Source organism: Bos mutus, chromosome 10, assembly GCF_027580195.1.
Source record: "Bos mutus isolate GX-2022 chromosome 10, NWIPB_WYAK_1.1, whole genome shotgun sequence".
NCBI classification, from domain to species: Eukaryota; Metazoa; Chordata; class Mammalia; order Artiodactyla; family Bovidae; genus Bos; species Bos mutus.
In genome coordinates, this window is record NC_091626.1 from 55789067 (window position 1) to 55815902 (window position 26836).

The 26836-nt window shown below is 43.9% G+C and overlaps 1 protein-coding gene across 2 annotated transcripts in view; it reads left to right on the plus strand.

Annotated features, from left to right (window-relative positions):
* The window catches only part of CGNL1 (cingulin like 1), a 170042-nt gene that overhangs the window by 32872 nt on the left and 110334 nt on the right, over positions 1-26836 (plus strand). The window contains exon 1 of one of the 2 annotated variants that reach the window (XM_070377980.1): positions 6656-6749. The exons of the other annotated variant lie outside the window; for it this stretch is intronic. The gene's annotated coding sequence lies outside the window, so the exon portion shown is untranslated. Of the gene's footprint in view, positions 1-6655; positions 6750-26836 lie in introns of those variants that run through there. 2 annotated transcript variants of the gene reach the window in all.

Below are 26836 nucleotides of genomic sequence, written 5' to 3' on the forward strand. Positions count from 1 at the left end.
CTCATACTTCGCTTAAGGAACTTCCGGTTTGGCACTTGTGACATTTCTGCTGTCTCTTCTGCTCCTGCTGGTTTTCTTCACTTTATGGATACTTGCATTGGGCTTTGGCTCAGCTTCTATACACAGTTTCTTAGTATCTTGTAATGACTCCCTGAGAGCCCCCCGGTGCTTTTCTGCCTCTTCCTGAGTATTGATAGGATAGATATTGTCAACCATGAGTTTCCAGTGCTTCTTGGAAAATTCCACCAAGGCTCATGTTTTCTGTATTTTCTGTCCATTGTCCAAAAGCATTTACAGCTTTTAATGTGGCATCCTGGGTTTCCTTTGGGGCAGGCTAGAGTTAGTTGATTTCCTTCCTCTGCTGGGTGGGCAACCAGCAAATGATCATTTGGAGTTTGTGTTGGGATGAGTCTGGTGTCAGGGCTGTGTCTGGGGTGACTCATTCACTTCCGGCCCAGGCTGGAGTCCCTCAGGCAGTGGGTAGCAGCCAGTGGGCCAGAGCACCTCCCCACCACCACCCCAACTGCAGGCAGGAGTGGCTGCACCCAGTCAGCAGGCTTATTCTCAAGTCTGTTCTGTACATATGAAAACCCAGCATATGATCTGGAGAAAACCTTGTTCTCTGGTTTTCTGTTATCTTTTTCCCTCTTAAAGAGTGTGCCTAGCTGTTCTCACCTCTGTGCTTCCTGTCCCTGGGATGACTGTCTGATGTTTTCTCTGATATGTAAATAGATGATTGTTAGTAAATAGGAGAGGGAGCGGAGAAGGCAATGGCACCCCACTCCAGTACTCTTGCCTGGAAAATCCCATGGACAGAGGAGCCTGGTAGGCTGCAGTCCATGGGGTCGCTAAGAGTCGGACACGACTGAGCGACTTCACTTTCACTTTTCGCTTTCATGCATTGGAGAAGGAAATGGCAACCCACTCCAGTGTTCTTGCCTGGAGAATCCCAGGGACGGGAGAGCCTGGTGGGCTGCCGTCTATGGGGTCGCACAGAGTCGGACACAACTGAAGTGACTTAGCAGGAGAGGGAGTCCTTGACTCTCAGATTTGGAAGCGCCCTCCCTTGTTGATGGATTGACCCTGGAATCTTTTAAACCCATCTGTGAACTGGCAGCCCTGCCCTGTTTACATTCCTCCACCGAAACAGTGCTGTTTACCTTCAAGCATTGCTGTTAGAAAACTAGTCCTCCCTTCCTTTGAATTGGAATCTGTGTCCCTGGCACATCTACTCATTGTTCCTTGTTCTAACCTTTGGAGTCACACACAGCAAGTTTAATCCCCTTTTCACATGACAGCCCTTCTGGTATTTACATTTGGTGACAGTTTATCCTGTTTGTAGCACCCCTTCTCCTATACCTGGTGCCTTCTCATGGGTTCTTCTCCTGAAGTTACCCTGGCTAAACATTTCTGACACTAGGCTCCTGCTGATCATCCCAAGCAGAGGGAGCTTCCAAATTCACCAGGAAGGGAGATATGATGGCACCACTTAGCCGGGCTCGTTTGGCTATGGTCACTGCTGGGTAGGTGGCACGTTTGTCCTCAGGACTCGCTGCATGTTGCCCTGAGACTGTGTGCTTGGATGAAAAGACACATTTCTGCAGTAGTTAGGGGAAGTTGTCCTTAATTTCAGGGGTGTCTGTGGTATGGTTAGCTGCCCTGCCCTCCTGGATCTAGATATGTAATTTTCAGAGGTCATAGCGATCTTTTGACAGTCATCTCACAGTGAACACGTTTTCAACTATGATCCCCAAGTCTTTTTTTTTTTTTTTTTTAAACAAGGTTTGCTTCTGTGCTTCACCCATCCTGCAGTCAAACAGTTGGTTTCTTAAGGGCCTTCAGTTCTCCTTGTTAAACTTGACCCTTCGGTCCAGTCTGCTGACCTGCTCAGCTCCTTAAGTTTCCCGCAGTTGGTCTCTGCTTCCTGGGTGCCTGTGGTTTGGGACACAGGCTTTAAAGTGAGAGAGACATGGGTGGAAATCTCATGTCCACCACCCGCTGGTTGTGTGGTTTGAGGTGAGAGCTAAGTGAATCTTCTGAGGCAACTGGCAGAGCAGGTGAGTGTTGTCTCAAGAAACTCAAGGACAAGAGGCAGCAGGTCAGGAAAGCAGAACTGGGGAAGCCGGGGGAAAAAATGTCCTCTCATCCCTGCTGTTCTCGGAAGGGTACCCCCCACCCCTCCCCTCACTGCGTGGTGTGTAGGATCTTACTCCTCCACCAGGGATCGAACCCACTCCCCCTGCATTGGAAGGCAGAGTCTTAACCACGGGACCTCCAAGGAAGTCCCATCCCTGTTTTTCTCTGAATATTAATTTTTTTTTTCTTTTTTGGGGCCTGACTTTCCCTGCCCATTTAGGTGGTAGGCAGAATAATGCCTCCCCTGCCCCCAAGATGTCTGCACCCTGATTCGGGAACCTGTGCATATGTCACCTTACATGGAGAAGGGAGTGTGACTAAATTAAGGAAGCTCAGGAGAGGGTCCTTATAGGGGAAAGAGGAAGGAGAGTAGGAATCAGAGGAGAGGCTGTGAGGATGGGAACAAAGTCAGAAGATGCTGCGTTGCTGGCTTTAAAGATGGAGGAAGGGGCCGAGAGCTAAGACCTGCAGGCAGCTTCCAGCTGGAAAAGCCAAGGGAAGGGATTTTTCCACTGAAGCCTCCAGAAGGAATGCAGCCCTGTTGAGACCTTGAATTTAGCCTTGTGAAATTTAACCTCCATTACAGTGAAAATAAATGTGTGCTGAAGCCAGTAGGTTCCACGTGCCTCCTCGACTTCACGTCTTCCCAAGGCTACCCACTCTCTTGTAGTAACAAGCTGCCCATTGCCTCTGGAGCCCCACTCTGAAGCCCTTCCCTCTTCCCTCATCTGTTGTCTGCCTCAGGGCCCAGCACAGAGCCTTGGTGGGTTGGGGTCTTGGATATGTCTTTGACACCAAAGCTGCCAAGAGAAACCTGATGGTGCCTTTCAGAAATCTAGCCGTGTGACAGTAGTTCTGTGACCTCGTAGCTTTGGCAGCCCTGCCAGAAAAGGAATAAGGCCAGTGTCCAGTGAACTCTGAGCAGCTTAGAGGCGGCTTTCTTCGTGGCCTAAGTGTCCTTTCACCATGCTTGGAATCTGCTCTAGAGCCCCTGTGTGGCTGATCTACTTTGGTTCAGAGGTTGAACTATTGCTATGTGTTTATACTTGTCAAATACCAGAGGTTGGATTAAAAAAGAAATCCACAGATATATGGTTTTGATGCCTTCTACTGCATTAATGTGTGTGTGTATGTTAGTAGCTCAGTTGTGTCCAACTCTTTGCGACCCCGTGAACTGTAGCCCTCCAGACTCCTCTGTCCATGGAATTCTCCAAGCAAAAATACTGAAGTGGGTAGCCATTCACTTTTCCAGGGGATTTTCCCAACCTAGGGATCAAACCCAGGTCTCCCACGTTGCGGGCAGAATCTTTACCATCTGAGCCACCAGGGAAGCACCTATGGTTTTATACTGCAGTTGAATAAGTGCTTCCGTATTCATGGTCTCAGTGAAGGCCCAGGGTGACCCCGTGGATTGACCAGTTTCTTTTCAGTTTAAGCTTTTTGTATGTGTGTGAGTGAGGGTGGGAGTAATGACATCCAGACTCTTTACATGGGCTGGGAATCCACCATCCCTTTTGATGGTCAGAGTCTGGGGTGGCGACATGCCCAGTCTGTCTGCATATGTGGGCAGAAGATGTTTCTGGTTCCTTTTCCCAAGGCTATTGGAACCACAGCTTACCACTCCTTTATAGTTGTGAAAAACAGTCTCATTTTCCCCTTAGAATTAATTTTGCCCCTTTTCACTGAAGCCAGTGTCCTCACCTGACTTCCTCTGTCCCTGCTTCTTTGCATGACCTCCTTGCATGACCAGCTGGGTCTCTGCAGGTGGTCTCCAACCAGGGAATCAGATGGTTTACTAAAGTTGATTTTGCAGTTAGTTGACTGGAACTAGAAGGCATCTTCCTGGGGATTCAGTGTCATAAATGGTGGCTAGATTCTAGGCCCCACCTGACATCTGTTGCTCCTGTTACGTAGCTAAACTCTGGAGTGGTAAAGAGAAGGGGCTTTGGAGTTAGACAGGCCTAGATGGCTTGTGACTCTGTCACAGCTACCTGGGTGACTTTGGGCAGGTGACTTAATCCCTCTGAGCCTCAGTTGCCTCACCTGCAAAAGAGTGATAAGAAATAACTACCCTGCAGAGTTGCTGAATAATGTCTGAAAAGGGTTTAACATAGTAGTTGGCACTTCGTAAATGCTCGGTGATTGCTTGGTATTGTTTGCTGTGCGAAGTCACTTCAGTCGTGTCTGACTCTTTGAGACCCCATGAACTATAGCACGCAAGGCTCCTCTGTCCATGGGATTCTCTAGGCAAGAATACTGGAGTGAGTTGCCATTTCCTTCTCCTCCTTTCCAATTCAGGGATCGAACCTGCATCTCTTAACATCTCCTGCATTGGCAGGTGAGTTCTTTACCACTAGTACCACCTGGGAAGCCCTGGTATTATTTATTACTGTATTACTAATTATGTATCTGGTTTGTTTAGTAGCACCAGACTCTTCATCATTATTTATATCACCATTTCTATGGGTAAACTGACTCCCAGGTCAAACTCTGTACTAGTCACTTGGGATTTTTTTCTTTTTTTTCTTTATTTTTTAAGATTAATTTTATTGGAGTATAGTTGCTTGGAGAAAGAAATGGCAACCCACTCCAGTTATTCTTGCCTAGAGAATCCCATGGACAGAGGAACCTGGTAGGCTACTGTCCACAGCGTTGCACAGAGTCGGACACGACTGAAGTGATTTAGTATGCAAGCATGGATGCATAGTTGCTTTACAATGTTAATTTCTACTGTATGGCAGAATGAATTAGCTATACATACCACGGTGTATTAGGTTGAGTTCCGTGTGCTCTTCAGTAAGTTCTCATTAGTTATCTACTTTATTGTTTGTTTTTAGTCACAAAGTTGTTTCTGACCCTTTTGTGATCCCATGGACTATAACCGGCCAGGCTCCTCTGTCCAGGCAAGAATACTGGAGGGGGTTGCCATTTCCTTCTCCAGCCCAGGGCATTGACAATTGGATTCTTTACCCCTGAGCCACTGGGGAATCCCCATCTGTTTTATACATAGTATCAATAGTATGTATGTGTCAATCCCAATCTCCCAGTCATTTGGAATTAAAATATCCTCTTTTCCTTCTGAAGGTCTCAGATTGCTTGGGGGAGGGGTGGAGAGGGACCTTTTCATCCATCCATTCATTCATTCATTTAATTCATAAACCAGTTGCTCTATGTTAGGCATGCTGTGGAGCCCTGGGGCAAAATGATGAGAAAGCCCATAGAGTTCCTGTTCTCATGGATCTGACAGTCTGATAAGGGAGACAGACATTAATTAAAAATTTTTTAAAAATTGTAGAAATGTGGAGGTGGAGCTGCTGTGAAAGAACAGTGCCTGGGAGGGTCTCGGGGGCGTTTCCGGGTGTCTGGCTGGCAGGTCTGTGGGTTGGGTTGATGTCCTTGGGTGGCACACACTCACTGTATTAGCTGTTAGCTTGGGGCCTTGGCAGCATTGAAAGAAAGAAAAGAAAGTGAAGTCGCTCAGTGTCTGACTCTGTGACCCCATGGACTGTAGCTTACCAGTCTCCTCCATCCATGGGATTTTCCAGGCGTGAGTACTGGAGTGGGTTGCCATTTCCTTCTCCAGGGGATCTTCCTGACCCAGGGATTGAACCTCTGTCTCCTGCATTGCAGGCAGACACTTTACCGTCTGAGCCACCAGGGAAGTTCCTGGTTGGCAGCATTGGGTTCAGATCAAAGCAGGGGTGGTGGTAGCCTGGGTCCAACAGGCTACAGTGTAGGGTGTCTGCAACATCCAAGACTCTGTCAGGGTCAAGAGCATCTGTAACTGAGGAGCAGCTGGGGAGCAAAGGAGCCTTCCAGCTCTTGGGTCAGGGAGTTCATTCTTACTGGTGCTTATTAAGGGATGTTTGAAGTGAACTTTAATTTGGTCTCTTCTTATATTCAACCCAAATAACACCCCAGTGCATGCTTCCTGTCACTGTGGCTTCCTGTGGCCAGACAAATTGAATTAATCTTTCTCCCTATAATTGGTCCCATCTCATTGCGTTTTTCACTACTTCTTTCTTGCTCCCAATCCCTTTGTAATTCCTCTTTTTCCTCTTGTTTGGTTTCTCCCATTCTGCTCTGTGACTAAATCTGCTCTTCTGTTTTTTATCCAATTAACATCCAATGACATTCTCTGAGGTGGAAGAAGAAGGGAGTAGAGCTCTATCTTTATAAGAAGCATTGGTGCACATGTTTTTTTAATGCTCCCACTTAAACTCTGCTCAGATGCTACCTTCCCTGGGGAATGTGTTTCTTCTATGTTTGCCCAGTTTGCTAGTTGTTTCTTCTCCCTTCCACAGCATGCGGTTTGCAAGTTTGTTAGTTAATTCTCCTCTTTGGCTTGTGGGAAACTGTCCATAGCTCGTAAATTTTCACCACATAGATCACACTCTCACCCCAGCTTGCACAGGACTCTGAGGTCGTGAACCGGCTGGATGCCTCTTCAGGTAAATGTGATGTGATGCTCTGCGTTCACTGGGTCTTGGAGGATGGTTGGTCCTGTTTTTCCTGGCAGGGGGATGATCCAGGAGCAGGATTTTGAGACCTAACCAGGATGCTGTGCCCGGTGACTGAAGGACACTGGCCACCCAGCAGGCCAGAGGTGGAGGGTGAGTCACGTATCTCAAGTGTTGACTCTGGAGTGACCACAGTGACCACAGCCATGAGTCAGACCAGTGTTTTTTTTTTCTTTTAATTTACTTAAAAAAACTTTTTAGAGTAGTTTCAGATTTATGAGAAAATTGTAAAGATAGTACAGAGAGTTTTCACATGCTCTCCAGTTTCTTCTGTTAATGTCATACATTTGGTCTGTCACAATTAAGAAACAGATACTGATAAACTATTAGAGTTCATATTACTACTGGTTATACAGTAGTCATGTATGGGTGTTAGAGTTGGACCATAAAGAAGACTGAGTACTGAAGAATTGATGCTTTTGAACTGTGCTGTTGGAGAAGATTCTTGAGAGTCCCTTGGACTGCAAAGAGATCAAACCAATTAATCCTAAAGGAAATCAGTCCTGAATATTCATTGGATGGACTGATGCTGAGGCTGAAGCTCCAGTACTTTGGCCACCTGATGCAAAGAGCCAACTCATTAGAAAAGACCCCGATGCTGGAAAAGATTAAAGGCGGGAGGAGAAGGGAATGACAGAGGATGAGATGGTTGGATGGCATCACTGACTCAATGGCCATGAGTTTGACCAAACTCCAGGAGATAGGGAAGGACAGGGAAGTCTGGGGTGCTGTAGTCCATGGGGTCACAGATAGTCGGACATGACCGAGTAACTGAACAACAACAAGAGTTCATACTTTATTCAGATTTGCTTAGTTTTATCTAAATTTTTATCTGTGTTCCAGGACCCCATCCAAGATGCCATACTACATTCAGTTGTCATGTCTGATTAGGCTGTGATAGTTTCTGAGACTTTCCTTGTTCTTGATGATTTTGACAGTTTTGAGGAGTACTTGTTGGGTATTTTATAGGATGTCTCTGTATTAGAATTTGTCTTTTTTTTTCATGATTACACCGTGGTTAAGGGTTTTCAGAGGAAGACCACAGAGGTACAGTGCCATTTTCATCATTGTATGATGAATCTTTTTTAAAAATGTATTTATTTATTTTTGGCTATTCTGGGTCCTTATTGCTGCAATGCAGGCTTTTTCTAGTTGTAGTGAGCAGGGCTTTTTCTTCTTTGCAATGCATGGGTTCTAGGCTCACAGGCTTCCATTGTTGCATCTTGCAGCAGGAGGGTTCAGTAATTGTGGCGCACAGACTTATTTTCTCTGCAGCACGTGGGATCTTTTCGGACAAGGGATGGAACCTGGGCCCTCTGCATTGGGAGTGCAGAGTGTTAGCCACTGGATCACTGAGGAAGTCCCCTCTGCCTATCACTATTGATCTCAGTAAAATAGGGACCTGGCTGACTGGTCATGGTTATTTATCTCTTTCTCCTTATAAAGTTATTCCTTTTTCTCCTTTCCATACTGTTCTCTGTGTAAATTACTATGTGCAGTCTATACATAGGGAGTGAGGAGCTATACTCCCCTTCCTTTAGGGCAGAGTATCCAAATCAATCATTTTGAATTCTGCATGGGAGATTTGTCTGTTCTTTCCCATTTATGTCCTGGAGAAGGGAATGTCCTGAAGAGCCCACTCCAGTATTCTTGCCTGGAAAATCCCATGGACAGAGGAGCCTGATGTGCTACAGCCCATGGGGTTGCAAAGAGTCAGATATGACTGAGCATGCATGCACGTCCCATTTATGTATTTATTCAGTCACTTGCTTATATCAGTATATGCTCAAAGATATTCATTTTCATATTTTGAATTAAAAAAAAAATTTGGCCCATGCTGCACGTCTTGGGGATCTCAGTTCCCCAGCCAAGAACTGAGCCCAGGCTACAACAGTGAAAGCAGCAAGTCTAACACTAGACCACCAGTGAAAGTGTTAGTCATTCAGTCGTGTCTGACTCTTTGCCACCCCGTGGAGTGTAGCACACCAGGCTCTTCTGTCCATGGAATTCTTCAGGCAAGCATACTGGAGTGGGTAGCCATTCCCATCTCCAAGGGATCTTCCTGACCCAGGGATCAAACCCAAGTCTCTTGCGTTGCAGGCAGATTCTTTACTGTCTTAGCCATCAGGGAAGCCCAGACCACCAGGGAACTCTTTAACTTTTATACTTTGGATTTTAATCCAATATTGTTATTCAGTTGCTAAGTTGTGTCTGATTCTTTGTGACCCCATGGGCACACTAGGCTCGTCTGTCGTCCACTATCTCGCATTGCTCAAACTCATGTCCACTGAGTCTGTGATGCTATCTAACCATCTCATCCTCTGCCACCCCCTTCTTTTGCCTTCAGTCCCTCCCAGCATCAAGCTCTTTTGCCGTGACTTGGCTCTTCACATTAGGTGGCCAAAGTATTGTGGGAGTTTCAGCATCAGTCCTTCCAATGAATACTTAGGATTGAGTTCCTTTAGGATTGACTGATTTGATCTCCTTGCAGTCCAGGGGACTCCTGAGAGTCATTTCCAGCACCATAATTCAAAAGCATCAATTCTTTGGCACTCGGCCTTCTTTTATAGTCCAACTCTCATATCCGTACATGGCTACTGAAAAATCATAGCTTTGAATCCAAGACCACTTTGTTTATTTTGTTGCTCAGGGTGTTCTAGCTTTGGCCCCTAGGCACTCCAAAGTCTCTTTGACATACCTTCATCATTGTGACTTTTTTTTTTTTTTTTTTACTTTAAAAGCCTTTTCTACTTTATAACACAGCAAGATGCTCCAGGCTTAGCTTATATATTTCCTACCCCAGTCCTAGAATCAGCCATTTCTTTAAGGAGCTCTTGTTCCTTTAGGGGGAAAATTTATTGATATTAGAAACCAAGATTTGGGCCCTAGGTATGCTCACTGCAACAGAAACATTACTGCTCCTAAGCAATCTTGGCTTACAGAGCAGGGGAAAACGTTGTGTGTATTGTGTATAAACGTATTTATAAATATGTAACCATCCATCTTTATTAAGCTAAACATGAGTTTATACTGATATCTATGGTTCTAATCTCTTATCACAGGGATCATCCTAGTCTTCTCCCCTGGCATGTCTGTAACTCTCCACTCCATCAGTGAGAAATGGGGCTCCAACATCTGCCATCCATTTACTTGTTCAATTCCTGTGTATATATTTAGTGGTTTCAGAATTGCTAACCCATCCCTCTGTGGGAAGCAACTTTATTGGCAACAGTGAAATAGTATGGTATTGTTCCTTTTGCTTTTGGACTTGGAGACTCCACTCGTTTCCAGAGTTTCTTTTTCCTTACATGGTTTAGTGAGGTGGTTTCGTATATTTGTAATCCAGTTAGATTCTTTTAATCTTACGACTTTTTGAAAGAGAGAAATTGGAAGATAAAGACTCGGCCTTCAGGGCCCGGAGTTAGAGAAAGCTTGTGAACGATTCATTTTCTTATATCTATCCACTGTTTGGTGGCTCCACGCCTCTGGATGATAGGGTTCTTACAATCTTTTCTCCCCTCTGCTTGCTTTGGTTCCTACCTGGTTGGTATGGACTGAATGTTTATGACCCTGCCAAAATAAAATGTTAAAGTCTTAATGTTTAATGATATTTGGAAGTGGGGCTTCTGGGAGGTAATTAGGATTCAATGAGGTCATGAGGGTGGGGTCCTCATTATGGGTTTAGTGGCTTTAAGAGAAGAAAGAGTGAGAGATCTCTCTCTTCATACACACACATGTGCTGAGATGAGGACGAAAGAGACATTCTCCATCTGCAAGAAGCCTGGAAGAGATCTCTCATCAGGAGCTGAATCAGCCAGCACTGTGATCTTGGAATTCCTAGCCTCCAAAACTGTGGGAAATTTCTGCTAAGCCCACTTACTCCATGGTGCTTTGTTAGCATAGCCTGAGCAGACCAACACACCATTATATGTAGAAATAGGAGAGGCACCCCTGGGCTGTTGAGGGGCTCTTTCTTTTAAAATTTATTTTTAATTGGAAGATAATTGGTTTATAATTGTGTTGATTTCTACCATACATCAACATGAATCAGCCAAAGGTATACATATGTCCCCTCCCTCCCATCTCCCACCCCATCCTGCCCCTCTAGGCTGTCACAGAGCATTGGGTTTGAGCTCCCTGCGTCGTAGCAAATTCCCACTGGCTGTCTATTTTACATATAGTAATGTGTATGTTTCAGTACTACTCTCCCAATTTGTCCCATCCTCTCCTTCCCCTATTCCCACCAAGTCTGTGCTCTATGTCTGCATCTCTCTTTCTTAAACTGAGTTCCGCTGATTCCCTTTCTGCCTTTAAACAACAAAGTGAAAGTGAAGTCGCTCAGTCGCATCCGACTCTTTGCGACCCCGTGGACTGTAGCCTACCAGGCTCCAGCGTCCATGGGATTCTCCAGGCAAGAATACTAGAGTGGGTTGCCATTTCCTTCTCCAGGGGATCTTCCTGATCCAGGGATCGAACCCGGGTCTCCCTCATTGCAGGCAGACGCTTTAACCTCTCAGCCACCAGGGAAGCCCTTTAAACAACAAAGGGACCCCTCTTTCTCCCAGTGCATCTGGGATAGGAGTTGGGTCCAGATAAGGTTCTTAGTGGTACTGCAGGGTAAAGCCTCTCCCTTGGAGTTGCCTGAGGATATCTGATGGGACACCTTTGACAAAAACCAGCAATAGAATCAAAGGAATGCTTGTCAGGGGAAGGATTATAATTACAATCTTTGGAGGAAAGCATAACCTTTTTTCCCAAGCAGAGTGAGGCCAAGTGAGAGGAGGACCTGGTTTTAAAAGCAGGAAGCTGATTCATGTCAATGTATGGCAAAAACCACTACAATAGTGTAAAGTAATTAGCCTCCAATTAAAATACATTAATTAATTTAAAAAAATCAGGAAGCATGCTGAGGAGTGTTGTGGTGTGCACTCATAGGTGGTTCAGAGCTGGAATCCAGTCCTAGCTGTTGAGTGCAGTTGGCTGTACTGCACTGTGGGCTGCTCTGTTGACTGGTGGGATCTGTGGCAGGTCCTGTCTGATGAGCCTGGAGGCACTTTGTCAACCTTAACCTTGCAGTGTGGATGTGAATGACAGTCCAAATTTCCAAGTTAAAAGCCTCCCCTTCCTTGAGGCAGGTTTTTCCCCCAGGATGCTGAATGTGTGTTTTTAGCTGCTTTAGACAAGTCAGTGTCTTTGCCCTAGAACACTCTAATCACTTCATACAAATAGAGAAGTCAAAGGAACGGTCACTAGCATAGGAAATAGAAAGAAGCCTGAAGCTTGGGAGAATGTGTCACCCTCGATTTTTTTTTTTTTTTAAACCCCTTAACTTCCAGGGAGGGACTTCCTTTCATTGTCTCCCGGCTGTGTTTCTTCCTTTTCCTCTTTATTTTTTCTCTTTTCTTTGTAGTGCTTTTTTTTTGTTTGGTAAATCATGTCTAGGAGTTTAAAAAAAAAAATTACTTTTATTGCCTGTTTCATTTCACAGTTTGGCACCTGTTTTGATTATGAGTGTCTGCTTCCTGCCGCCCTCAGGACAGTTGAAGGGTGCGGGGTAAATTTATATAGGGCTTGACACCATGAATTCCACTGCTACGACCCAGAGAGTCTCCCATCGGAGAGATCTACCCAGAAAACAAATTACACTTTGGTATTTAATGCAGAATCTTTCTAAATTGAGCCCCTAGGAAAAAATGAAAACACTCAAGTACTTTCTCTTTTTGCTCTTTTGTCCTATGTGGTCATCATTTTAACCACCCAAATTAAAGTGTATGTGTTAATGTTCTACATTAGGCTAATGTCTGGAGGTTCATTGTGGACATTACCATTCAGAGTAGCTTAATGTTTAATATACAAGCATCTAGAAGAGTTCTTAGTACATAGTCTGAGTATTTAAGAGTTAATTAGATCATCATTATTATTTTTTAATGTATGTTTTTAATTTGTTTATTCGGCTGCACTGGGCCCTGGTTGTAGTATGCGGGATCTTTTTTAGTTGCAGCTTGTGAACTCTCAGGGTTTCCCTGGTGACTCAGGCAGTAAAGAATCTGCCAGCAATGCTGGAGACCTGGGTGAACTCTCAGTTTCAGCACGTGGGATCTAGTTTCCTGACCAGGGATCGAACCTGCCCCCCCACCCCCACTTAGGGAGCAGGAAGTCTTAGCCACTGGACCACCAGGGAAGTCCCATTATTATTATTATTACTACAAACTAAAGAACTGCTCCCGTGTTGCATGTTGTGGGGCAGTAAGACAAAGAGGGGGCTTGGGACCTAACACCAGTATTCGGTGTAGGTGGAGGAAATAAACTGGAATTGCTGCTGTGTGTTACTGGCTTGGGAGATGTGATGGTGGGCATGGGAATGATCCCTGAGCAGAGATTTGGATTCTAAAAACTTGGAACTAGGGAGCTTTGAAAGTTTCTCATGTAATGAAAGTCAGGGTATGTTAGATGGTCTCTGAAAGCCTCTCTACCTTTAGAATGTGATTCTGTGTAGCTTCCCCCCTACTTGGAGTAGAAGAAGGAGGGGCTGGAGGTGAGCATTGGGAGGTTAAGGCAGCGGCCCCCAAAGTTTTTGGCATCAGGGGCCAGTTTTATGGAAGACAGTCTTTCCACTGGGGGTGGGGTGGGGATGATTCAAGTGTGTGACATTTACTGTGTACTTTATTTCTGTTATTACATTGTGATATACAATGAAATAAGCATACAACCCACCATAATGCAGAATCAGTGGAAGCCCTGAGCTTGTTTTCCTATAACTGAATGGGATGGGAGACAGTGACACCCCAAGTGTGTTGTGCTCCTGTGAGAATCTAATGCTGCCCTTGATCTGACAGGAGGTGGAGCTTAGGTGGTAATATGAATGCTGGGTAGTGGCTATAAACACAGATGAAGCTTCACTCTGCTGCTCGCCTCCTGCTATGCAGCCTGGTTTGTAACAGGTCATGGACTTCTATTGGTCTGTATCCCAGGGGTTGGGGACTGCTGGGTTAAGGGATTTTGTAGAGGAGAAGGAAAAGGAGTGACTTTTTCTTCTAGGTTGGTTTCTTTTCTCAATGTGTTTTCTGGCATTCTCAGAGTAAAAGGAGTTTCCATATGCTTCTGCAATTGGTGTTAATTAAATGCAGACCATACCTCTTCAGCCCTTCTTGGCACACCCTTATAGGTTCAGCTGCAACTCAGGATAATGGGTGACTGCCAGAGGGAGGGAAAAAAGTAATATTCCATAAAATTAGGTAAGGTCTGGCTTAGAATTCTTTGAACATAAAGGCCAGGTTATCCATTTTTATTTGTACTCTAGCCCCCTGCCCCCACTGCAAACACATCCTTGGGGAGAGGAAATCAGCACAGCAGAGATTTTGTACAGGGGTGAAAGGGAGAGAGATAGAGGTGAGCAAGGGAGGCATCTCCGTTTTATCTTTGTGTTTTAATTTTTGTGGTAATTAACACTCCTTGAAGGGCTTCCCAGGTGGCAATAGTGGTAAGAGCTCGCCTGCCAACGCAGGAGATGCGGGTTCCATCCCTGGTTTGGGAAGATCCCCCGGAGTAGGAAATGGCAACCCACTCCAGTATTCTTGCCTAGAGAATCCCGTGGACAGAGGAGACTGGTGGGCTGTAGTCCATGGGGTCGCAGAGTCAGACACTACTGAAGTGACTGAGCATGCACACATGCACAACACTCCTTGAAGGAGTTGACCTTCCTCCATTATCTAGTTATCCCACTCTGGTTGGGCTCTCTGGCCTTCCGCTCCAGTGACAAAGTTCCCAGCAAGGCCACCTTTGATCTCCATCCTGGTCTTCCTCTGTTTATCAGCAGTGTTTGGCTTATCTGAGCACTCCTTCCTTCTGGAAACATCAGCCTCTCTCAGCCTCCAGGCCACCATCGTCTCCTAGTCTCCTCCTGTCCCACTGACTTCTGCTCCTTCTCTTCTTGACTTCCTGATGTTGGAGTGCCAAGGCCTGGACCTTCCTGTGGATCTTACTAAATGCAGATGATGATTCAGTGGATCTGGGGTGGGATGTAGGATTTTGCATTTCTTTTTTAAAAACTTAACTAATTTTTGGCTGCATTGGGTCTTCACTGCTGGGCACAAACTTTCTCCCGACCAGCGGGAGCTCCTCTCTAGTTGCGGTATGCAGGTTTCTCATTGTGGTGGCTTATCTTGTTGCAGAGCAGAGGCAACAAGAGAAGCCTGGCTTGGAATAACACCTTGACTCTTTCTGGTGAGTTTTCACCCCACTTGGATTAAGACCCAGCATCTTCCTGAGGCCCACAGACCCTCATGGTTTTTGTCCTGCCCTCTGCTCTGCCCTCCCACCCTCCTCTGCATATCTCCACTTGTGTTTTGCCCAGGTCAGCTTTCGTGCTGATTCTCCGATGCGCCCAGCACATCCCTTCCTCTGTGGCTCCAACTTGCCCTCTACTTGGCCCTAGCCTGCCTTACAGAGATCTCTTCCTCTCTTTCAAATCAGATGTTCCTGTCTCAGAGAGAGACCTTGCTTGCCTACTGTATCTGATGACGGACCTTCACCACCACCACCTTGCTCTCTCTCCTCACCCCGCTCTATTTCTTCATGGCACGGGCCACTGTGAGTTACTTGCTATCTCTTCCCTCCCCCTCAACCCCCTGAATGTAAGTCTAAGAGGGGACTCTGTCTCTTCTCGGAACTGTTCTAGGAGAGGGTCTAGCATGGCTTTCAATAGGAACTCATTAGAGATTAAATAAAACGTTAGTACCAGCATATCCTGGATGAGCTGGATGACCACTGATCTCTACCTCTCATTCCAATGCCTCGTTTATAATGGTTTAGGTTGCAGGTTATATTATAATATTTTAATTGTTGTAAACTCTTGGGAAAGAACTGAGGTGGACTGGGCACACAAGTGAGGCCGTTATACCACGAGAAGAACCAGTGTTTTCGTGGCAGCCTGCACAAGGGAAGGTTTCTGCCTTGTAAGGGTGACTGTCTTCCTGTTCACAGCATGTATGGTGATTTAATTTCAGCAAAATTTACATTATCATGCATTTAAAATTCATGTTGTGAAGTTGGATTGTATTGGTTTTAAAAATCATATTTGTATTTAACATGCAGATTTGTCTTGATTTTCTTGTGTCATAAGAACTAAAATAGTCTTATATTTGCATGCTAAGTGAGCACAAAGGGCCTTGCAGAATGTTTTTTCTTTAGAGGCATATGTACATTATGCAAGCACATGAAAGACTAAATAGGAATTAATCAGTATTACAAATGCAGCTGAGGACAGGGACACCCAGGAACAGGTCTTAACTTCCCAAAGTGCTTGTGAAAAGCTATTTTTGACAAAACAGGGATAGTATAGTCTCTGAGTGGGCCATTAAATTTTAGCATGCTTTCAAGAGAGAAATTTTAAAATACTTATATTCATATGAATTCAAAAGAATATACATACTGACAAACCCTGAAAGGCTTGAATATATAACACTTTAGTTTGTTTATATAACTGAAACTTCAAGTTCTGATTACTGATTCAATTTCTGGCTATTGGAAAACAGTATGAATTGTGAAACTTGTTACTGGAGACATCTGTATCAAATATAGATATTTAAATATAAGATAGAGATGATGTGGTTGATAGCTTTTACCCACCAGTGCCAGGGCCTGACTTAGGAAGGCATGCAGGAGAAGCTCCCAGTTCTAGTTTCTCCCCAGACCTTTGTGCCATCCCCTGGCTCCTGGAACAAGAGCAGAAGGGATTCTGTACTTAGGAATGGGGCCCACGAGGGAGACAGATTCTTGCTCTAAGGAGAAGTGATGGTTGCTCCACATGTGTTTCATTTGTGTATATGTGTTCATTTATATCCTGATCACTTATGTCATAGTCCCTTTGGGCTGCTCTAATGAAACCCCAAGGCTGGTGGCTTATAAACAACAGAAGCTTGTTTCTCATTCTGGAGGCCGAAGGTGGCAGCATGTGGTGTTCTGGTGACGCCCTCTTCTTGGTTCATAGCTGGTGCTCTCATGCTGCGTCCTCATGTGGTGGAAGGGACTAGGGATCTTGGAGTGGTGTCTCTTTTATAAGGCCACTGGTCCTATTCACAAGGGCTCCATCCTCATAATCTAAATATCTTCCCAAGGCCCCACCTCCTAATGCCATCTGCTAGTAGGGGGGAAGTATGTGTTAGTATTTCAACATTTGAGACTGGATTTTGGGAGGACAGACATGCAGACCATATGCACTTCCAGGTAGAATCTGAGGCTCTCATATTTACAAATGAGCCCAGTGATGTGGAGCAGTGAAGTCACGGAGACTAGGTAGGGCAGAAGACAGCAGAATATGAAATCAGGGACAGGGTGGGAGTGCTTTGGGAAAGGAGAGAGGGAGCCAAGGATCGTGGAAATGTTCAGAGCATCTGAAACTTCAGTCAGCTCTTCAGTTATCTGAGTAACTGGTAAGAACATGACGCCAGCGGTTGGGGTGACTTTGAGGTCTGGGAGAGTTCCCCTCCCACTGCTGCCCACCCAGGACGATTCTGGGGCCGAAGATGGCACTGGGGAACAAAATCCCTGGTGTCATCAAACTTTGGGACCATAACTGTCTTGAAGAACAGACCTGAATTGATACATGTGGGACTCTGCTGGGTTTCTATTTTGTGTGTTTATATTTTGGTTTTGGTCATACGTCAGGATTTTGGTTCCCTGACCAGGGATCAAACCCTGGCTGGTGAAAGCTCTGAGTCCTAACCACTGGACTGCCAGGGAATTCCCATAGGTTTCTATTTTAGAAGGCTAATTTTAATTTTATTTTTTAATATTTTGGATGACTTCACAGTATCATCATCTTTTTGTTTTTAATAGTCACACTGTATGATACTCAGGCTTCTGTGGACGGTTCCAGATGTCTGTTATTCCCAGTACAGTGTTTCTGGGTCCCATGGAAACGACTGTGATTGATACATTTTTGAGACTGGGTGGTTTGTGAATTCATGCCCACAGGGATGTCTCTGGACCCTTCTCTTCCAGGGGGCTCTGGATTTTGTAATCATTTGGACAAGTTTGTTCATGATGCCAACTCCCTCAGTCTTTTTCCCTGATGAGGACAAAGATGGACAGATTTTCCTGGTTTGAACTTTTTCAAGGACCAAGAAGAACTACTTTGCAGAGGGTGTCACATACCTTCCAGGGGAGGATGTTTAGCTTTGGAATTCACTTTGCAGAAATCCTCTTTGAAGAGGCTCCAGGAATGAGGCTTGTTACAACTGGCATTGTTGAAATTCCAGAGGGTTCCTTTACTCCCTTTAGGAGATGCTTGATAACCCCAGGACCTAATTTCTACTTTTGGAACACACGCATCTTGTGTACGTGGCATCTAGAGGTGGGAAGAAAAGCCACAGTAATGCTGACAATCGGAGTTTAGTGTTTTAAACGGTGATACACATTCCAGTTGGAGGTAGTGGGCTTGCGAGAAGGGAAGGCATGGAGATTTGTTATGGAAACCCTTGGCTTTTTTGTTTTACTTGTTGAAGTTTTAAAAGGGATTCAGAGCTGTTTGAATCATACATGATTTGTTAATTCTTCCATTCATTTATGGGTGCTGGGATATGGCAAAGAGGAAGGCCACCCTGAGGAGTGACACACCCACTGAGTTTGGATAGACAAAAGACCCCTCTGCAGTGGGACGTGGTGATGTGTTCTGGTTCACAGACATCCAGTGACCATGTCAGGATAACTACCAGATGCTGTGCAAGTGTTAGTTGCTCAGTCGTGTCCGACTCTTTGTGACCCTAGAGACTGTAGCCTGGCAGGCTCCTCTGTCCATGGAATTTTCCAGGCAAAAATATTGGAGTTGTCATTTCCTTCTCCAGGGTCTCTTCCTGACCAAGGGAATCAAACCCTGGGTCTCCTGCATTGCAGGCAGATTCTTTGCCATCTGAGCCATCAGGGAAGTCTACCAGATGCTGTGGGAAGCTGAAAGATGAAAATGTGGTTCCTGCTCAAGAGAGTGAAGGTCTTAGGGACAGAAGGTCTGGGTCTTACTCCCGACACTGCCCCCAAGCCAGGTTTGAGACCATGGGGGCAATTACTGTCCCTCAGAGCTTATGCATCTCAAATGGGAGAAATTATCAATAGACTCCTCACAAGTGGGGCTGCAAGGATCTGACCAGATAAGATGATGTAAGGGAGAGCCTGGGGTGGTTGCACCCTGGCTGGCCCATGGGGTCACACAGAGTCAGGCACGACTGAGTGACAGCACACAAACGGACTGATGGACGGTAACTGCATGTGTGTGGTGTTGAGGGGGGCTTTTGAAGTTAAAATGCAACGACAACGCTGTATTGATATGTTTTGTGCTCAGGCTCCATATGGAAACTGTAGCACATATGTCATGGATCTGTTATGTCTGGTTAAGAACTTGTCTGTGGACCTGGCAACATAAAGACATGCGTTTATTCAGTCAATAACTATTTATTAAATTTCTACTCTGGACATACCACTGTGCTTTAGATTTCTCAACCCTCTGGTTTCTTAATTAGTTAGTAAATTATTTCAGGATGCTGGTGGTTAATGCTGTTTGGTTAACCAGTGGGGTTTTTAGCCTCTGCCTCAGAGGTATTTAAAAACGTTTTATGATCAAAGTCAGCTTTCTTGTGGCCATAAATGCCACACGGCACTTCTTTTTCACTTATTATTTCCTACTTCATTTAGCATACAATCTGTGATTTAATTTTCCCAAGTACGTTGTGAAGTCACCATTAATAATCTGACTTTAGAGATAGGAAAACTCTCAGAGAAGTTGTTTAACTTGTCCAGAGCTGGAATTTAATCTGAGTGCAGTGTTAGACCCATTTCTGGCCCCTGCACCTGGCTGTTCTCTCCATTACTGGTCTTCAGAATTGCAAACTTGGTGTCTTAGCCTTGCCTTGGTGGAAGAACTTTAAAAAATTTATTTATTTAGTTTTGGCTGCTCTGGGTCTTTATTGTTGTTCAGGCTTTTTGCTAGTTTTGTCAAGTGGGGGCTGCTCTCTAGTTTCGGTGTTCAGACTTCTCATTGCGGTGGCTTCTCTTGAAGCTCTGCAGGCATGCAGGCTTCAGTAGCTGCAGCACGTGGGCTCAGTATTTGTGGCTTGCAGATGCCAGAGAGTAGGCTCAGCAGTTGTGGTGCACTGGCTTAGCTGCTTCGTAGCATGTGGGGTCTTCCCGGATCAGGGATCGAGACCCATGTCTCCTGCATTGACAGGCAGATGCTTTATCACTGAGCCACCAGGGAAGCCCTGGAAGAACTTTTAGAAATAATTTCAGGGGTCAAGAGGGGAAGAAGGATGAATAACGTTTCTGAAACATTTTTTGGATGTGAATTCTGATTTCTTTTAGACCATGTGAAGTATAAAAGACCACTGAATTTTAAAGGTAAAGTGGGGAATATGAAAGAGGAGTGGGATCAAAACCAACAGAAGTGGAGCAGAGACTGATGTGGTGGGGGACCATCCATGGGGTGCGGCCGTAGAGGGCTGCACCTCAGAGGTGAGGTGAGGATCCCAGGGAGGCCAGCTTGGTGCCCATGCTCTGCCCTGACTGTCATCCGGGTAGTGAGTCCCTGTGATCCCTGATCTTCAGACCCCTGGTTGATTCTCCAAAGTCTACAACCATAGTATAAAAGGAGCCTTCCTACAGGCTTTTCTTTTCTCTTTGCCACCCTCCCTTTTTGTGCAAGGTGACTTTGAGGGGAAGCTACAGCACTCAGTATTGTAATCTTCCCCCACCACCCCAGGTAGAAAAGTTTTGGTCATCATGCTCATTTTAGGACATTCAAATCATACTTAAGTCTGTAAGGTAGACAGCCACTCTGCCATCATTTTCAAGCCTCAGCCTATTTTTGAAATTGTTTTCTCAGGGAATTCAGAAGACTTGTGTGTGAGACATTTCCTTTGAAATCTTATAAGTTTGTTTAGTTTCCTTTATTGTTGTTTTTTCCCCTACAGAATGGATGGATGGAGGGATTGATAGATAGGAAGAAAGAAATAGAAAGAAAATAAAGCTTACTTTAGGCAAGGCTGCCTCTTTCTGTCCTGTTTGGGAGTACATTGAAAGATTGGCATGCACTTTGCTTTGTTGTTGACTGTTCCACACTCTGATTTTCACTTTTATGTTGCTGAGGGTCTAATGTGGCTACTCCTGCACAAAATTCATTCTTCCCACCAGTCCTACAGGCAAGTCCTTTTGGAGTGAACATTTTGTCCACTCATAAGAGGTGTTAACTTGTATTGTCAGACCAGCAGTGGCTTCCCTCTGAATGAGGCAGTCACCAAAGCCCATTCAGGGAAATTAATTTTTGGTTGGTGGCTCATTTCTTATTTTCTGGAATGACGTTTATGACTGTACACGGGCTCGTCAGCTCCCTGTCCCTACTTTAAACATTCTCTTAAATGACTTGCATGACCAGATAGAATTATTCATTCCAAGCAAATGTCCAAAGACAGAGTCCCTGTCCTGTGCCAGGTGCCCTACTGGGTGCTGGGGCCTGGCTGATGGGGACTGCTGTGCTCTGGATGGAGGGCAAAGCACGGTGGGGAGGTTTCTCATCATCTGGCTGAATATCTTCAGTAGCCATGAGGGCCTCTGGGATGGGCCGGAGGTGGAATGGGCTGGAGGTGGCACTGGGAACTTGAGTAGGGGGTGAGGGTGGGGGTGGGAGTTGTGGCCTGGCATTGTGACTAATCTCCAGGCTCAGCTGGTAACATGTGATGGCCCAGAGAGGAAATGTTTCTATCTGGCATATGTTCATAGTTCTGCCAAGTGCTAAGCTCTTTGTTCTTACACACACACTCATTGATCTTGCTAACTAAAGCAATTATCATCATTTAGTGGTCTTTCCCAAAAGCATTATTTCCACTCCAGAACACCTCTTTTATTTGCCAAGTGCCACAATGTTACATCCTGGCAATTGGTCAGCATTTACTGCCAAATTATGTAAGTCCTCGGTTGGGTTTAGTCCCTGACTGAACAAGTGTACTATGGTAGAATGCATTAGGAGGGTGATACAGCCTAGTGGCTGAAGACAGATCAGCTGTCCTTAAATCCATTCATTAATTCAGTGTTTACACTGTGATTGGGAAGGAAATCCACATTTGCTTATGACACCCGTGCCCAGGTGAGAAATGTCATTCTGTGAAAATCCCGGATTGAGGTCTGTTGTCAAGGAAATGTAAATTGTGGACATTTCATGAAATTCACATATGCGGATTAATTTGCTAACAGGGAGCTAAGAATGTAATAAACCAAGGTGGCCTTACTCAAAGATTGAAATGTAATTAGTGTTGACTGTAGTGTAGCAGCTAATGAAAAGGACTACAAACCTTAGAAAAGAATTTTATTAATAAATATTAGGAGAAATATTTTCATAGAAAACTCAGCCTCAGTGTAAGAGGAGATTATGGGTAAAATGACTTCATTTAGTAAATATTTTTAAAAAGCATCACACTGAATAAATTTTTACAGAAGCTCTTCTGTTAAAAATAATATTTGTTATAAATTTTAATGAGTACGGACTCTACTAGAGATGCAGAATAAAACATGCCAGCACTGCTTGGAAATGAGAGATCAAGACACACCCCTTGGTCATTGTGGTCTTGGCCTGCGTGCGTTGTTTCATCTAAGCCACGTTTGCTGTTCTTGTTCTAGGATTAAGTGTTTTACAAACGTTATTAATTTTGTCCAGCTGGATATGCTAGAAATCCCCTTTATAAAAATCCCGCTCAGGGACTTCCCTGGTGGTCCAGTGCCTAAGACTGTGTGTTGCCAGAGCAGAAGGCTTGGGTTTGATCCCTGGTCGGGGAACTAAGATCCCACATGCTATTTGGCATGGCTAAAAGAGTAAAAAAGAAAATCCCACTCAGAAGATAGTAAAGGAATAAAAATTAAACCTCCAAAGACAAAGAACGGCAGTGGAGACTTAGTGGAGGAGAGCTCTGAAGCAAGTGGGGTGGTAATTATTAACAGCAGGGTGAGAGATGCTTCATCCTGAGGTACCTGCAGTGTATAAATGAGGTGATTTGCCTGTGGAGCTGCTGAGTGGCTCAAAAGTGGAAGGCATAGGTCACTGTGGAAGGCAGGGTTCAGGGCCAACCCGATATGTAGGTGCTTTGAGCACTGGGGCAGTTAGATTTCCAGGGTCTCTGCTTTGTACCGGATATCTGAGCATCCCCTGCCCTTTCCCTCACCCCGAGCAGCAGATTAGAGCTCTCTTCTCTGGGGAAACTGAACTGGAATGATGTTGGAAGCAGGCATGGGTGACTGAAAACGGAATGATGTTGGAAGCAGTCATAGGTGACTGAAAACGGCTGCTGAATTCATGCTGGGACCTCCATGTTGCTCCCCTGCCCTGTCCCAAAGGCCAGCAGCCAGCCCTGTTGCAGCCCCAGCAGTGGCCTGGAGGATTCTTGGGAAATCAGTTGGCTCCAGAGAAAAATGACCCCAGACACTGAAATGTGCGAATCCTTTAGTGGAAAGCTCAGCACTTTCCCTTCCACATAACTTGGAAGTTTGCCAGTTAATAATTCCTCTCCATATATACAGATCCTCCAACCTGCTTTTACTATTATATTAATATTTCCTTCTTAAATAGGATCAGGCAGCCAAAGATCCGAGTCATATTAGGAAGGCTTTCAACATGAAAGACGGGGGCCCAAACAAACCAGAAAGGAGAAAACTTGCAGAAGATGGAGATGTTGCAGACAGCAGAGAAACTGCATTTTTTGAAAAAAGTTATAATATAATATACTATAATAAAGAGCTTCTCAGAGTGAGAAGCTGTTTTCATGTTCAAAATGCGAACAGCACTTAAGAAAGAAAAACAATTAGAGAAGAATAAAGAAATAATGGAAATTAAAAATGAAATACTTGAATTTAAAAGAATTTGAGGATGTATTTCTAAAAAAATTAGAAAAAAAAGATGGAGCACAGGAGTAGATGAGAAAAGAAATATGAAAAATTGAAATTCAGTCTAGAAGACTCAACATTACTGATAATGCAAACACCAAGAACAGAAGAAAAGGATTCTCTAAACATTATCACAGAAATAATGTAAGAACATTTCATAGCACTAAAGTGAATTTCCAGATTGAAGGAATATGTTAAGTGCTCATGTTTTGTAAAAGCACCAGTTTAGTAAAATCCTCATGGGGTAATGTCATTTTGAAATTTTGGAACACCAAGGACAAAGAAAAGGTCATAAAAACTTTCAGAGAAAAATAAACAGGGCACGCACAGATGCTATCATAATAGCATCAGAATTCTTAATAGCATCCTTAGAACCTAGAAGATAATGAAGTAATATTTTAAAATCTGACGGGAAAGTTATTTTTAACCAGGATTCTAAATCCAGCTAGACTATCATTCAAAAGTAAGCATAGAATAAAGTCATTTTTCATAATACAAAGTCTCAAACAATTTTTTCCTTTTCTTTAAAAGTTATTGGAAGAAATTCTCTGGTGGTCTACTGCTGAGGGCACAGGTTTGATCTCTCATCAAGGAACCAAGATCCCACAAGCTGTGGGGTGTGGCCCAAAAAAAAGTTATTGGACTTGTGCTTCATCAGGACAGTTCTGTAACTAAGAAAGAGGAAGACAAAGAACTTGGGAAACAATGTAGCACAAAGGGAAGAGAGCAGCTGAATCCTAATGTTGGGGGGGAGGGTAGGTCGTCACGGGAGAAGATGGTACTCTTATCATCTGCAAATTAATACTGGAAAGCATCTAATGGATGTAATATAGCTGATGAAGAGATTTAAGGGTAGAAAACAAGATAAGCAAAAACAGCAGTTACTACCTCTAGAAAAATTAAAGTTATAGGAGAAAGGAAAAATAACCAGAGTCTACCATTTGGCTGTTCAGTATATAGTATTATATTATCACAATAATGTAAACACAATTCGCTCTTGATTTTATTGTTGGGAAGCTAACAGAATGAGAAATTCATGTGTTGTATGTGTGTGTGTGATCTACAATATGTAAAAATGATAGGTTAAGAAATCACAGCTAGGTATTTTAGTCAGCAACATGGAGGAGAAAGAGCTACAATTTGCAATTGGTTTCCTCTGAGGAATGTGATCAGGATTGGGGATAGGAAACTGAAAAGTACAGGTTTTCATTATATCTTATTTTACGTTGGTTAAAAATTAAATTATTTAAAATGTTAGTAATATCACTCTGAAAATGCAAGTAGACATTATAAACTCATTGCAATCGGTGAGATGATGAACACTGCAGGTACGTGTATCCAAGCTGTTCCTATCTGTTAAATGACAGGTGATATCTAACGTGATTTACATTTAAAATAACCATCAAGCAAACTGATGGTGCTAAGCTAGTGGTAAGAGACAGATATATCCAGGAAGGCCCGAGACAAATCAGAGAGACAAATGTGGATGGCTTCCCGATGGCTCAGCAGTTAAAGAATCCACTTATGATGCAGGAGACCCAGATTTGATCCCTGGGTTGAGAAGATCCCCTGGAAGAGGAAATGGCAACCCACTCCAGTATTCTCACCTGAAAAATCCCATGGACAGAGGAGCCTGGCAGGCTACAGTCCAAAAGGATTGCAAAAAGTTGGACACGACTGAGTGGCGAAGCGTGAACGCATGTGGTGTAATTGAACTAAATCATTGGTAAGGGTATATTAAATGGGTATATATTGCATTGGCAGGTAGGTTCTTTACCACTAGTGCCACCTGGGAAGCCTATGCCATTGCTTAAAATAGAAACCACATCCAGCACCAATTAAACAGTGACAAAAATTAAATTATCTATGTATTTGCCTACAAAAGAAATCTCAATACATTTAAAAAGAAAGAAATAATAGTGACTTCACTTTGTGTTTTGGCTGCTCCATGCAGTTTGCAGATCTTAGTTCCCCAGCTGGGGACTGAACCTGTGCTCTCAGCACTGCAGTCCTAACCAGTGCAAGGCAGAGGGAACTACGGTGACTTCATTTTCTGACCATAGTGCAGTGCAAATATAACTTAACAACATAGATAAAGATCCCCCAAGCCAAAACAACACAGCAAACATACCGGATATGCAAAAACTTCCTCAAAAACAACTTTTTTGTCAAATAAATCAAAACCACGAATTGAAACTATCTAGAAAATAATAGTAGAAACATTTCCATGGTGGAAACTACTGGCTGCCTTCCCAATGTCCATTCTCCTCTTTTTACCAACAGAACATTGACTTTGAGAGTGTCAATGACCAGCTTAAAAAAAAAAAAAAGACAACATCCTATTTCCCAATCCTTTCTTGTAGGTGGGGATGACCTACAAGTCATCCTCATCCCCATCCATGATTAAGTTCTCACCAATAAGGTGCAAGGGATTACTGGTGGGTGAGCCCTCCAAGAAAGCTCTTTAAAAAGGTTGACGCATATGGCCTAATAAACTTGTGTGTGTGATGCTGGATCAGCTATCTTGTAATTATAAGTTGTCTAATACATGTTAAAAGTAGATGAGTAGAAAGATAAAAGAGGTATTCCTCAGAAATATCCTGGCATCTATTCCAGCTCTGAACTTCCTATCTCTGGGGGGGAAAATATCCTAATTCTTAAGTTGCTATTTGGCATCTGTTCATTAGGAACCAACACTATTCCTGACATAGTCACATATCAAAATTTGTGGACTATGATCAAAGAGTGAAAAACAAATGAAGCATACAAGTCAAGAAACTGGAAATACAACAGAATAAAGGAAAGCAGAAGGAAAGAATAATTCTCAAACTAGACCTCAGTAAATTAGAAAATTAAGAAAAAAAGAAATGATTGATAAGTCTGAGCTAGTTCTCTAGGGGAACAACAATTTAAAAAAATATGTAGACGTGTATTTTACCTGCAAAAGTAATAGGTGAAGAAAGCACAAATGAAGCTAGAAAGTAAGAAATATAGAGGAGATGAAGTGATTTATACATTGCAAAATTCTCTGCAAATAAATTTGAAAATGTGGGTCAAACAGATGATTTTCTTGGAGAATATGTTACTAGAGTGATGCCAGAATAGAAAGAAAACTTAAAAATGCTGCTAACAGTGAAAAAAATAAGATAGCAGTTTTCTGTGACCAGTTGTTTTTGCTCTTCCTGCCTCTCCGTGGCTGTCGGAGTTTTCAGAGTGAGAGTAGTGAATTTCTGGTGAGAGAACCTCTGAGTGTGGGGTGGCTGGGG